Source organism: Moschus berezovskii, chromosome 25 (genome assembly GCF_049115385.1).
Source record: "Moschus berezovskii isolate FMDL1 chromosome 25, NW_MosBer_1.0, whole genome shotgun sequence".
NCBI lineage: Eukaryota > Metazoa > Chordata > Mammalia > Artiodactyla > Moschidae > Moschus > Moschus berezovskii.
This window is the reverse complement of record NC_142484.1, coordinates 31,245,887-31,258,256: the sequence shown is the minus strand read 5'-3', so window position 1 is coordinate 31,258,256 and position 12,370 is coordinate 31,245,887. Positions and strand designations below refer to the sequence as shown.

Here is a 12,370-nt window from a genome sequence, read left to right as displayed (position 1 = left end):
CCTGACACACTCTCGGCTCCAGAAACACTCAGTATAAAGTGTTCCTGAACACTTCATGAGTATTGCTACCTCCATGCATTTTGGTGATGATGGCTTCCCCTTTATGTTCAGAGTATTTTGTTTTTCTTTCTTCCATCTTTGATCTCTTGTTCCTAGAATTTGCTTCTGGGAATTTTTTTTTTTTTAATCCTTTAAGACTTGTCTCTGATATTATTACTTCCACAAGAAACATCCCAGGATCACTTACTTTCCCCTGCCCCCACCCCTCTCTGCTGATTCCCAGCATGAGGTACCTGGGTCCCTATTCTGCTCATATATTAGACTTCAAATGCCCAGCAGTCCCATTCCATATTCAGATACAAAGGTGATTGAATCATGATCCTTTAGAGTTTCAGTCTGTGGTGGGAATTAGATGTGTACAGAAGTGATGATAATATAAGGATTAAAAATGTACCCAGATATAGATGTATCCAGTTCCCGCTGTGGACCCAGCACAGATGCTCAATACATACTTGTAGAATTGTGGTGAATAATAAGAGGAGGTGTAGTTTCCCAAGTGGCACTAGTGATGAGAAGCTCACCTGCCAGTGCAGCAGACACTGGAGCCCCGGGTTCAGTCCCTGGGTCAGGAAGAGCTCCTGGAGGAGGGCACGGCAACCCACTCCAGTATTCCTGCTTGGAGAATCCCATGGACAAAGGAGCCTGGCGGGCCACAGTCCATGGGGTCACAGAGTCGGACATGACTGAAGCAAGACTTGCATTTGGGCTTAGCAGGAACGATCTTGAGCATAGGCTGTGGTTAAATAGATAGGTTCCTCTGCCCAAATACATTTCTATGCAGTTTCTCCTTAGCCTTCATCTCACTGGGTCAGAACTGTGTCTTCTCTGGACATGTTCCAGGGTAGCAAACTGCTCAGTGATTTGAGTATTGTCTAGTCTGTCATTTCATCTATTCAACAAGAATCACTGAGGTCCCTGTTTTTGTTGGTGTCTCTGTCTGTATCTGAGAATAAAAAGATGAACAAACTGTTACTCTTGGGAAGCTCAAGCACTTCAGGAAACTCAGAGCAGAATGTAGACACCTCACAGGCGAATAATGAAATAATTAATCTGAATCTTTTTTGGAATAAGACAAAGCTAATTTAAAATAAATTTATTTTCCTATAGGAAAGCCCTTCAGAACACTTTCATGACCATAATTTAGTTTTTAGCTCTTCATTTAGATTTTTTAACCCACAGAAAAAATACTGTACAAATTTGATTCAATGGAGTTTACTACTCTAATTTTATTGACCTGTGACCATGATGTATCATTTCATTTTTATAAGGAAAACTAAAGTAATGCAAAAACAAAATCCCCTGAAATGTTTATCAACATGAGCTTAAGTAGTTTTTTCATTTGAATGGTGTTTGTGTTTGCTGGCCCTCCTCTGGCATCAAGTTGTGATGGTTTTAAATAAGACATTTACCTGACTGTCTCACAAAGTTGGAAACATCTTCCATTAAAAGTAAATGAAGAAACTTTTTGGGTACTAATATGGAATGAGCTCCAAGATATAATTTAAGTGGAAAAAAATAAGCCTCAGTTACATTATCTGTCATGATACTGAATCCTAGTATACGGCCATTTGTATGAAAAAGGAAATATTATACATATTCACTGTTGCGTACATAAAATGTCTCTGAATTGAAACACAAGAAACTCATAACAGTGATTATCTCTACAAAGCAGAAAGCAGGATGGCTGGGGTTAGGGTGGAAGAAGACTTTTTTCTGTTTGCCATTTTATACTTCTTGATTCTTGAGCATTGTTCCTTCAGAAAATACAGTGTTTAAATGAGTGAAAATGCTTTAGGAATAATTTACTAGTGGAATTCATAGGAATAAGCAATTGTGGATTTTCTTTCTTATTCATGGCATTATTCAGCTCATATTTTCTGGTAAAATCACCCTCTAAGTATAATCTCTATATCTCTCAACTACTGACGGTGTGGTGGTTGTCAGGGTGTTGCTAAGGCATGTAAGATTCTCAGAAATCGCACACTTTAGGTTGGTAGTAGTTTCTGTGGTCAGGAAGAAGGTGCGTATGAGGATAGATAGAGTTCCTAGAAACCTAGCATCATAGACTTTCAGGGCCAAGAGATCCAGGAGTTCATTCAGTTCACCCGTCATTGTATACCTGTATGCCCTCTGCAGCGTTCCTGCTTGGTGGTCACTGTTATTAAATGCTGCTCAGTATTGTTTGTAGGTAAGTAAGAGTGCCCCAACTTCGCCCTCTCTGTGCTGGCCTGGAAAGATCAGTGGGCAAGAAATCGGGTTATTTGACATCTAGCCTCAACTCTGCCCTGTTCACTAGGTGGCTTCAGGTAAACGACCTGCCCTCTCTGGGTCTCTGTTTCTCTATCCCTTATGATTATACAGTGGAAGTAAGAAATAGATTTAAGGGACTAGATCTGATAGATAGAGTGCCTGATGAGCTCTGGACAGAGGTTCGTGACATTGTACAGGAGACAGGGACCAAGACCATCCCCATAGAAAAGAAATGCAAAAAAGCAAAATGGCTGTCTGAGGAGGCCTTACAAATAGCTGTGAAAAGAAGAGAAGCAAAAAGCAAAGGAGAAAAGGAAAGATATAGGCATCTGAATGCAGAGTTCCAAAGAATAGCAAGGAGAGATAAGAAAGCCTTCCTCAGTGATCAATGCAAAGAAATAGAGGAAAACAACAGAATGGGAAAAACAAGAGATCTTTTCAAGAAAATTAGAGATATCAAGGGAACATTTCATGCAAAGATGGGCTCAATAAAGGACAGAAATGGTATGGACCTAACAGAAGCAGAAGATATTAAGAAGAGGTGGCAAGAATACACAGAAGAACTGTACAAAAAAGATCTTCATGACCAAGATAGTCACGATGGTGTGATCACTCACCTGGAACCAGACATCTTGGAATGTGAAGTCAAGTGGGCCTTAGAGAGCCTTAGACGAACAAAGCTAGTGGAGGTGATGGAATTCCAATTGAGCTATTTCAATTCCTGAAAGATGATGCTGTGAAAGTGCTGCACTCAATATGCCAGCAAATTTGGAAAACTCAGCAGTGGCCACAGGACTGGAAAAGGTCAGTCTTCATTCCAATCCCAAAGAAAGGCAATGCCAAAGAATGCTCAAACTACCGCACAATTGCACTCATCTCACACGCTAGTAAAGTGATGCTCAAAATTCTCCAAGCCAGGCTTCAGCAATATGTGAACCGTGAACTTCCAGATGTTCAAGCAGGTTTTAGAAAAGGCAGAGACACCAGAGATCAAATTGCCAACATCCGCTGGATCATGGAGAAAGCAAGAGAGTTCCAGAAAAAACATCTATTTCTGCTTGACTATGCCAAAGCCTTTGACTGTGTGGATCACAATAAACTGTGGAAAATTCTGAAAGAGATGGGAATACCAGACCACCTAACCTGCCTCTTGAGAAACCTGTATGCAGGTCAGGAAGCAACAGTTAGAACTGGACATGGAACAACAGACTGGTTCCAAATAGGAAAAGGAGTACGTCAAGGTTGTATATTGTCACCCTGCTTATTTAACTTACATGCAGAGTACATCATGAGGAATGCTGGGCTGGAAGAAGCACAAGCTGGAATCAAGATTGCCAGGAGAAATATCAATAACCTCAGATATGCAGATGACACCACCCTTATGGCAGAAAGTGAAGAGGAACTCAAAGGCCTCTTGATGAAAGTGAAAGAGGAGAGTGAAAAGGTTGGCTTGAAGCTCAACATTCGGAAAACGAAGATCATGGCATCTGGTCCCATCACTTCATGGGAAATAGATGGGGAAACAGTGGAAACAGTGTCAGACTTTATTTTTTTGGGCTCCAAAATCACTGCGGATGCTGATTGCAGCCATGAAATTAAAAGACGCTTGCTCCTTGGAAGGAAAGTTATGACCAACCTAGACAGTATATTAAAAAGCAGAGACATTACTTTGCCAACCAAGGTCCGTCTAGTCAAGGCTATGGTTTTTCCCGTGGCCATGTATGGATGTGAGAATTGGACTATGAAGAAAGCTGATCGCCGAAGAATTGATGCTTTTGAACTATGGTGCTGGAGAAGACTCTTGAGAGTCCCTCGGACTGCAAGGAGGTCAAACCAGTGCATTCTAAAGGAGATCAATCCTGGGTGTTCATTGGAAGGACTGATGCTAAAGCTGAAACTCCAATACTTTGGCCACTTCATGCGATGAGTTGACTCACTGGAAAAGACTCTGATGCTGGGAGGGATTGGAGGTGGGAGGAGACGGGGACGATAGAGAGTGAGATGGCTGGATGCATCACCAACTCGATGGACATGAGTTTGAGTGAGCTCTGGGAATTGGTGATGGATAGGGAGGCCTGGCGTGCTGTGATTCATGGAGTCGCAAAGAGTCGGACACGACTGAGCGACTGAACTGATCTCTAGATTTAAAGCATTAGATTGTGCCAGAGGTGGAAGGTACAAGGAACGGCTGCTGCCACTTCCCCCTCTCTGCCCATGATAAACATCTCTGCGGTTTTAGCAGTTTCTTTATGGTAGATAAACACAAAAGAAGTCTCAGAATGCTTCTCAGCACAGTCCAACTGGAACCCATAGGTAGGACTTGGATGGGACTTGGCAAGTGAGCTAAAAATCATTCTCTTCTGTCTCTAAGGTTCTCAAGCAACGTGCTTATAAACGTTTAACAGCAGGTTCTGAGAGAAAAAAAATACCCTGATTTATAGAATTTTCCAGTTTCCATGATGTAAATACTCCCACCAACTGATTTCACATTACTAAGGTGAAGTCAGCTGAGTTGCAGAATTACTGAAAATTGAACAGTCAGCTTTCATGAGCTGATATAAGCTGACTCCAGCACATCTCTGTAAAATGGATGACTTTGAATTAACTGGCCACAACCATAAGTGAAAATGACCAACCTCCCTACAGAATTTTATCCAGAGGCTTTACAGTCTTTTGGGTTTGGAAATACTTGAGTGTCATGAGATCTTTATGAAATTCTTCTACTTCCCTGAGCCTCAGTTACTCTATCCATAAGATGGGACGAAGGATTCCTTCCTCACAGGATTGCAGTCAATAATGAGAGACTGCATGTAAATCACTTAGCACAGAGCCTGTCCCCTTCTGTGACCTGTCATATTCCCCTCTCCTTAACAGTGTGGAGGCTGCTATGCTTGATTGTTTTTGTCTTTCTCAGACTCCCAAAAAACTTGTCATTGCTTTCCCTCCAGCCCTTCTCTTTTTCTAACCATTATACTCCCTTAACATTCCCCTTTCCTTTCTCGCCTCTGCTCTGATGTACTCAGTCTTCTGTCTGAATGGAATGTCAGTACTTAATCTTACCTAGTCTTAATGTTTTATCTGTATCTTCTATCCAAACCTCTCTTGGGAATCTGTGCTGTTGGAGATTATAGGTACACTTGTCGGCAGGTGCCAGCTCTGTGTCTCTTAGACTATCCTCCATCACAACACCGTGAATAAATGTTAATAAATCACCACTCAGGATCAAGAGTACTGAGAAAAAGAGCTTCTCTTAGGCAGGTACCATTGAAGACTGCTGCAGATCTGTCCAGAGCTTAGTAGCAGATACCTGGTATATGCTTGTGACCAAAGACTAGACAGGAGGTGGAAATAATTTCACAATTCAAGAGCATATCATTTTTTTTCAGCAAGTGGAGCACTTTTGGAAAAGTTGTACAAAAACAAAAATTTGGTTAAAACAGATATATAGTCTTCTGCCTCCTCCTGTGTAATGTTTATAAAACAAATGGTGTTAGAGAAAATGCAGTGTAATGTGTGCTGTATTTCCTTATTACAACATCAATTTCCAAACACTGAACACACACACTATGCTCCAGACACTGCTGCAGGCTGGAAGTAAAGAGATGTGAGATGCGGTTCCTGCCTGCAAGGAGCTTATTTACAATCTGTAGGCAAGATAACTTGCCTGGAGAATCCCAGGGACAGGGGAGCCTGGTGGGCTTCCGTCTATGGGGTCACACAGAGTCAGACACGACTGAAGTGACTTAGCAGCAGCAGGCAAGATAAGCCAGCCAAGACTTACTCTTGAGTGGTATAGCAAAGAGAGGTAAATGTAAGCAGTAACAGAGGCCAGTTGTATTTCCATTAGTCTACGGTCGTGGGAAGGCATCCTGGAAGGAGTGATCTGGGGAAACTCTTCCCCTCTGCCCTGTCTCATAGCAGTTGGTACTGTGCTGAGCTCAGTAAACCCTTGTTACAAGGATGATCATATCCACTCCCATTGCCTCAGTTACCAGGCCTATAGGCTGATAACTTCCAAATCTGTATTTCCAGCCCATGTATGCACTTTGAGGACTGAATCCTTGGTTTACGTAGTTCAGTGCCACAAAAATGTCTTGAAGACCTTCCAGGTGTAAATGTCTAAAATTATACTCAGTATCATCTACCCAGTACCAAATTTCCTAGTGCTCCGGGAAACTTGCATTCAGTTGGCTCAAGCCAGAAGTCTAGAAGTCATTCTTCTGTATCAACCCTCAGATTCTAGCAATGAATAGGAAGTTGATTCTAGCTATTAAATGTCTCCCTTGCGTTGCCTCCTCTTTCTCTCCATTACCCCACAGTAGCCCACGCCACCTTCACGCCTCACTGGGACTGTAATAGCCTCCCAGTTGATGGTGTTTGACCGTGGTTACTCTTCTCCAGCTTTTCACACAGCAACCAGAGTGATCTTTCCAGAACAGAAATCCAGCCATAAGCGCTCCTCTTTTGGAAACTACAATACTTCTCTGATCCTGAGGATAGTCCGAATTCCCTGACTTCTTCCACTGGCGTTTTCTGATCCCTTCAGTAAGGATAAGACACTCCTGCTATTCATCCCACTAGCACACCATGTTTCCCTTTGTCATAATACTGATCATGCTTTATTATAATTACTTGTTTCTCGTTGACATTTCTGCGAGGCACCAGGCTCTGAGATCAAGGACCTTGTCTGTATTGTTTACTCAATCCCTCAGCCCCTGGCAGAGTGCCTGGAAGAGTACATGGTAGAATACTGAATGTATAAATTCATTACCTTTAATGAATTTTTAATAATAATTTCCTGCCTTAAAAATGAATAGAAAGCCTCTAATGTAACTCATCGCTGAGTTTGGCTAGTCATGTAAATTTTCTTACAGCATGTCTACTTTAAGTTGTATACTCAGGTAAGAGGTTGCAATTTCTGTCATTATATCTGGTCCTCTTGCAGAGATCCACATTACAAAGCCTAAGGGAAAGTCAGAGAGGTAGACATGGGAAGGAAAAAAAAAAATCTCAAAAGAAACTGCCACTTTTTTTGGCCTCTGATGCTATGTGTCTTCATGCATGTACAGTTTTCTTTCCTTTGAATTATTCCCTTAGTGACTTGCCAGAAAGGAGAATTATTGGGCAAAAGGGAATGAGCATTTTTAAGGCTCTTGAAATACTGCCAAATTGTTTTCCAAATACATCATATCAGCAAATAACTTTGAGCAATGGACAGGGGTGTCTGTTTAATCACACACTTAACACCACTGGGAAACGTCACGAAAATCTTTTTTGCTAGTGTTATAGAGGGAGGGGAGACAGTCTACCCCATTCCGTCTAGCTAACGATGGGTCTTTTTAAATCTGCTCCTTCAGGCAGCCTTTTCTGAAGAAGTGTCCTGCCCGTAAAAGACAGTTCAGAGGCTGTGAGGCTCACACCCTTACAGGTCCCTGGGGTACAGCCTCTCCGTTGTGCCGTGGTGGGGAGGGGCGGCAATGGAGGGAAAACATAACACAGACCCCACCATTGTTAGGGGATGAGGTCGCAGGGATAATGCTGTGAGAAGGGATGAAAAGAACGATTCTCCATTCTTGATTGTCGTGATTCCCAGGGATGAGGCAACAGCTCCAGCACGGGAAGGGATAGGTCTTTGCTGCAGCCAGATGCTCTTTTCCACTGCTGCCTTCCATTATTTCTTGTCCGAAGTGGGTGAAGGGGTAGCCTCGCAGCTGAGACAGATTAACCTTTGAGTGATTGCCCTGGACCTGGAGACGTTCACAAATAGTCAGAAACCGTTTAGACAGTAGGAATGTCGTTGAGGGTCCTTAATGTGTAAGAGCCAACCTTCTGGAGTGCGTGCACCGTTCCTGCCTGTGTCAGTGGGAGCGGCGTGAGGCAAAGAGGGCTTTCTTCCCTCTTCTGCCCCTGCCTTCCCTCATCCTGTGTTGTCTGTGCTACCGCGGAAGCTTTCTGTTTCCCTGAATCTTCCCTCTTGTACACTGTTGCCAGTGATGTTTCTGTGACATGCACGTCCGATCTTGTCGCTCTCCAGCTTCAGCTGTCAGTATTTGCTCACTGCTTTCAGCATAAAGTCCGAGCTCCTTTTCCCACTTTTTGGGTATTTACCAATCAGGTCCCAGACTGCTTTTCCATCTCTGCTGTGGACTGTGCCCTCGCTAGTGCATCGGTTCTCTGTAAGGACTCCCGTTGGTCCTTTTGCCTCTGTTCTACCCGACTGACTCTTTCTAATCCCTCGCATCCCTCCTCAGAAATCAAGGCCCCTCAATCATCACCTCTTTGGTGGATTTTCCTGGATTTCCCCTAGCAGTTAATCATGGTCTTCTGTGACCTATACCTACGTGGTGAGGTCTACCTTTGTTTCTCTCAATCAGAAATTATCGCCTGCCTTTTCTAGGTTTGTATTTGTGAATCTCTCAGCCCCATAACAGTATTTTGTAGATAGTAAGGGCTCAAAAATGATTCCTTTCTGCTAGCCTGTTCTTAATGTTTTTAGCCTTCAGTGTGTTCATATTTTTACAGCTGAAAGGAAATGTAGAATAGTTTAATCCTTTTCTTCTTTTTTTAATGGTTAAAAATCCAAAACTCAGTGAGAATTGTAGAATTGTACAAGAGTTGTCTTTTTGCGATTTCAGTTAGCAGGGTTCATCCATGTTGTTGCATGTGTCAGAATTTCCTTCCTTCTTAAGGCTGAATATTATCCCATTGTATCTGTATACTGCATTTTGTTTCTCCGTTCATCCATAGATGTACAGTGGGTTGCTCTCACCTTTTGGTTACTTTGAATAATGCTGCTGTGAACATGTGTCTACAAATATCGTTTGAGACCTTGTTTTTGGTTCTTTTTTGGTATATACCCAGAAGTGGAATTGCTGGGTCATATGGAAATTCTGTTTTTAATTTTTTAAGGAACCACCGAACTGTTTTTGATAGCAGCTGCATCACTTCACATTCCCACCATAGTGTACAAGGCTCCAGTTCCTTCACATCCTTGACTCGTTATTTTCTTCTTCTTCTTTTTTGATAGTAACCATCCTAGTGAAAGTGTGTTGGTATCTCACTATGGTTTTGATTTGCATTTCCCTAATGATCAGTGAGGTTGAACATTTTTTCATGTGCATGTTGGCCATTTGTATATCTTCTTTGGAGCAATGTCTGTTCACATCTGCCCCTTTTTTACTGAGGTGGTTTTTGCTGTTGTTGAGCTGTAACAGTTCTTCACATATTCTAGATAATAAGCCCTTATCAGATATATGATGTGCAGATGTTCTTTTTCCCAGCCTGGGTTGTCTTTTCACCTTTTGACCATGTCCTGTGATTCACTGACATTTGTAATTCTTCTGAAGTTTGGCTTACGTGTTTTCTTCCTTTGGCTACCTGTGCTTTTGGTGTCATATCCAAGAAATCATTGCCAGATCTGACACGGAGCTTTTCCTGTGTGTTTCCTTCTAAGAGTTTTATAGTTCTAACTCTTACACTTAAGTCTTTAATCCCTTTTTAGTTGATTTTTGTATACCATATAAAGTTTCATCTTCATTCTTTTGCATGTGGATATCTACTTGTTGAACAGTTACATGACACCTCATTTTATGTGCATGATACTCTTGGGATGTTATAAAGATCTAACAGATAAGAAAACAGAAGTTGAAATTTGCCTGGAGACCCTCTAAAATCAGGACTGTTTGTAACCTAGGTAGGCCAAAGGCATAAAAGAAGAAGAAGAAGACTTTTATGATACCAGTATAAGCTAAGAAGAAGACAGGAATGGAGTAAGAGTGGAAGAAATCGCATAAGCAGCCAGCCCTAAACAGAACTTAGGGCTGGGCTTCAAGTTCACGTGAGACTTTTGATGCCGGGAAAGATCGAGAGCAGGAGAAGGGGGCCACAGAGGATGGGATGGTTGGATGGCATCACTGACTCGATGGGCATGAGTTTGAGCAAACTCCAAAAGATGGTGAAGGGCAGGGAAGCCTGGCACACTGCAGTCCACGGGTCGCAGAGTCAGACACAACTGAGGGACTGAAAAACAACAGCATCAATTTCTCCACCTGCCCTTTTTTCCCTCCTTCCTCATGTGACTGTGCTTCTCTGATTCTCTTACGGTAGCTCCTTCAGTTTGCTGATTCTTTTGAAATTCTTTTTAGAGGGTCATTTATAGCTTTTCCACCATCTGTCCCAGCCTGTTTTCCTTGTGTCTCTCCTTTCCTGCCATGATGAACCCACACTCGAGCCGTGTTGGTTCTCACTGCTGCCTTTACTCCCCATGGCCAGCCTCCCTTTAGTGCACGGCTGGGTTCCTCCAGGGCCTCATACTCATCCCTGTGTCTCCATGGCAGGTGGCACAGTGCTAGCCACAGAAGTGGGTGCTCAGTAAATATGTTGGAAGGATGACTGGGCAGACAGACTTTGTTCATCTGTAATCTTGAGTGCATAATCATTGTATTCATGTTTGTATTGATATCATCTACTCATTCATAGTGATGAATGTACAGTCATGAAGTGTATGCTTTAATCTTGAAAGTGAAAATGAAGTTGCTCAGTCGTGTCCCACTCTGCGACCCCAAGGACTGTAACCTACCAAGCTTCCCTGCCCATGGGATTTTTCAGGCAAGAATACTGCCATTTCCTTCTCCAGGAGATCTTCCCAACCCAAGGATTGAAGCCAGGTCTCCCACATTGTAGGCAGACGCTTTACCGTCTGAGCCACCAGGGTTTTTAAAAGATCGTGTGCCATAGTCTCTGCCTGCCATTGACTGCAGTCCACTTAAGAGAAGGTGAAATACTGTTACATGCACTTCAGTCTTCTGTGTAATATGTAGTCCTTGCAGCAGTAAGTGAGTGCCAGGGAAGACTGGTCTTATCTCCATTCACTGTTGGGATATTGCTGCTGTTGTTGTTTAGTCCCTAAATCGTGTCTGAATTTTTTGCAACCCCATGGACTATAGCCTGCAAGCTCTTCTGTCCATGGGATTTCTCAGGCAAGAATACTGGAGTGGGTTGCCATTTCCTTTGCCAAAGGATCTTCCCAATCCAGGAATCGAACCTGCGTCTCCTGCATTGGCAGACAGATTCTTTACCTCTGGAGCCACCAGCAAAGCTGAGTGATTTGGCTGAAGTCACACAGGCAGAAGATGACTGAGGTGGGACTTCAGCCTGGGTGACTGACCAGACAAGATGCTTAACCACTTTAAGCAACTCGGTTCGTTCATCCACAAACTGAAGATAGTATCATGTACTTCCTAGGTGGTTGTGAGTATTGAAAATCAGACAGTGTCCATGAGTAAAGAGTTTAGCACGATGCTGGCACATCATATAGGTGCTCAAATGCTAACTATTGTTATTTGTCTCTGTGGCTGGTGTTTTGTCCCTGTTGAAGCACACCATGTGTTTATTACTTTGGAAAAGAGGTTTGCAAGTCTCATCACAGTGGTTTTGTCTCGGTTTGTTGGAACTATTAATAGCCACTCCTGTTCACGTGTGAGTCCTTTGTAGAGTTCCTCATGTGACTGCTGTCTGACTCAGGCGCTCAGTGAATGATTCCTTTACTTCCCTCCTGGCTTTGTGCTTTTATGAGCCAATTACATGGGACTTGATACTTCTAAGTCCGGAGGCTAAGGAATAATCCAGTTTGGAATAGAACACAGACCCCCTTCATAATTGCCAGACTGTGAGTTCTTTTCAGTTACTCTGCACTCTTCCCGGCATTCCTTTCACATTTGTTTGTGTGTGTGTGTCTGTGTGACTCTGTGTGTGTCTGTGTGTGTGACTCTGCGTGTTCGTCTATGTGTGTCTGTGTGTGACTGTGTCTGTATGTGTGAGACTGTGTCTGTGTGTGTGTGTGTGTGTGTAGCAGTAGTAGTAGTAAGTGAATTTAGGTTGGTAGGGTCACTGAGCATAGCAGAAGCTAATCTGTACCAGCATCTTATTTTCAGTTTGTAGAGGCCGCCAGGCACTTCTGTGATAAACGGTGCTGTTTGAATTAAAATGCGACTAAGGGTCTCTTCAGTGTTTCTTGAATTAAGCTTATTATGTGTGCTAATTTGTACCTAGAGGCTTTTGT

General features: G+C 42.8%; 1 protein-coding gene and 1 pseudogene across 2 annotated transcripts in view; one reads left to right on the top strand and one right to left on the bottom strand.

The window, feature by feature from the left end:
* GAB2 (GRB2 associated binding protein 2) overlaps positions 1 to 12,370 on the top strand; it is a 183,383-nt gene that overhangs the window by 80,429 nt on the left and 90,584 nt on the right. The window contains exon 1 of one of the 2 annotated variants that reach the window (XM_055416086.2): positions 11,652 to 11,977. The exons of the other annotated variant lie outside the window; for it this stretch is intronic. The gene's annotated coding sequence lies outside the window, so the exon portion shown is untranslated. Of the gene's footprint in view, positions 1 to 11,651; positions 11,978 to 12,370 lie in introns of those variants that run through there. 2 annotated transcript variants of the gene reach the window in all.
* LOC148773891 (uncharacterized) overlaps positions 1 to 12,370 on the bottom strand; it is a 68,737-nt pseudogene that overhangs the window by 53,087 nt on the left and 3,280 nt on the right.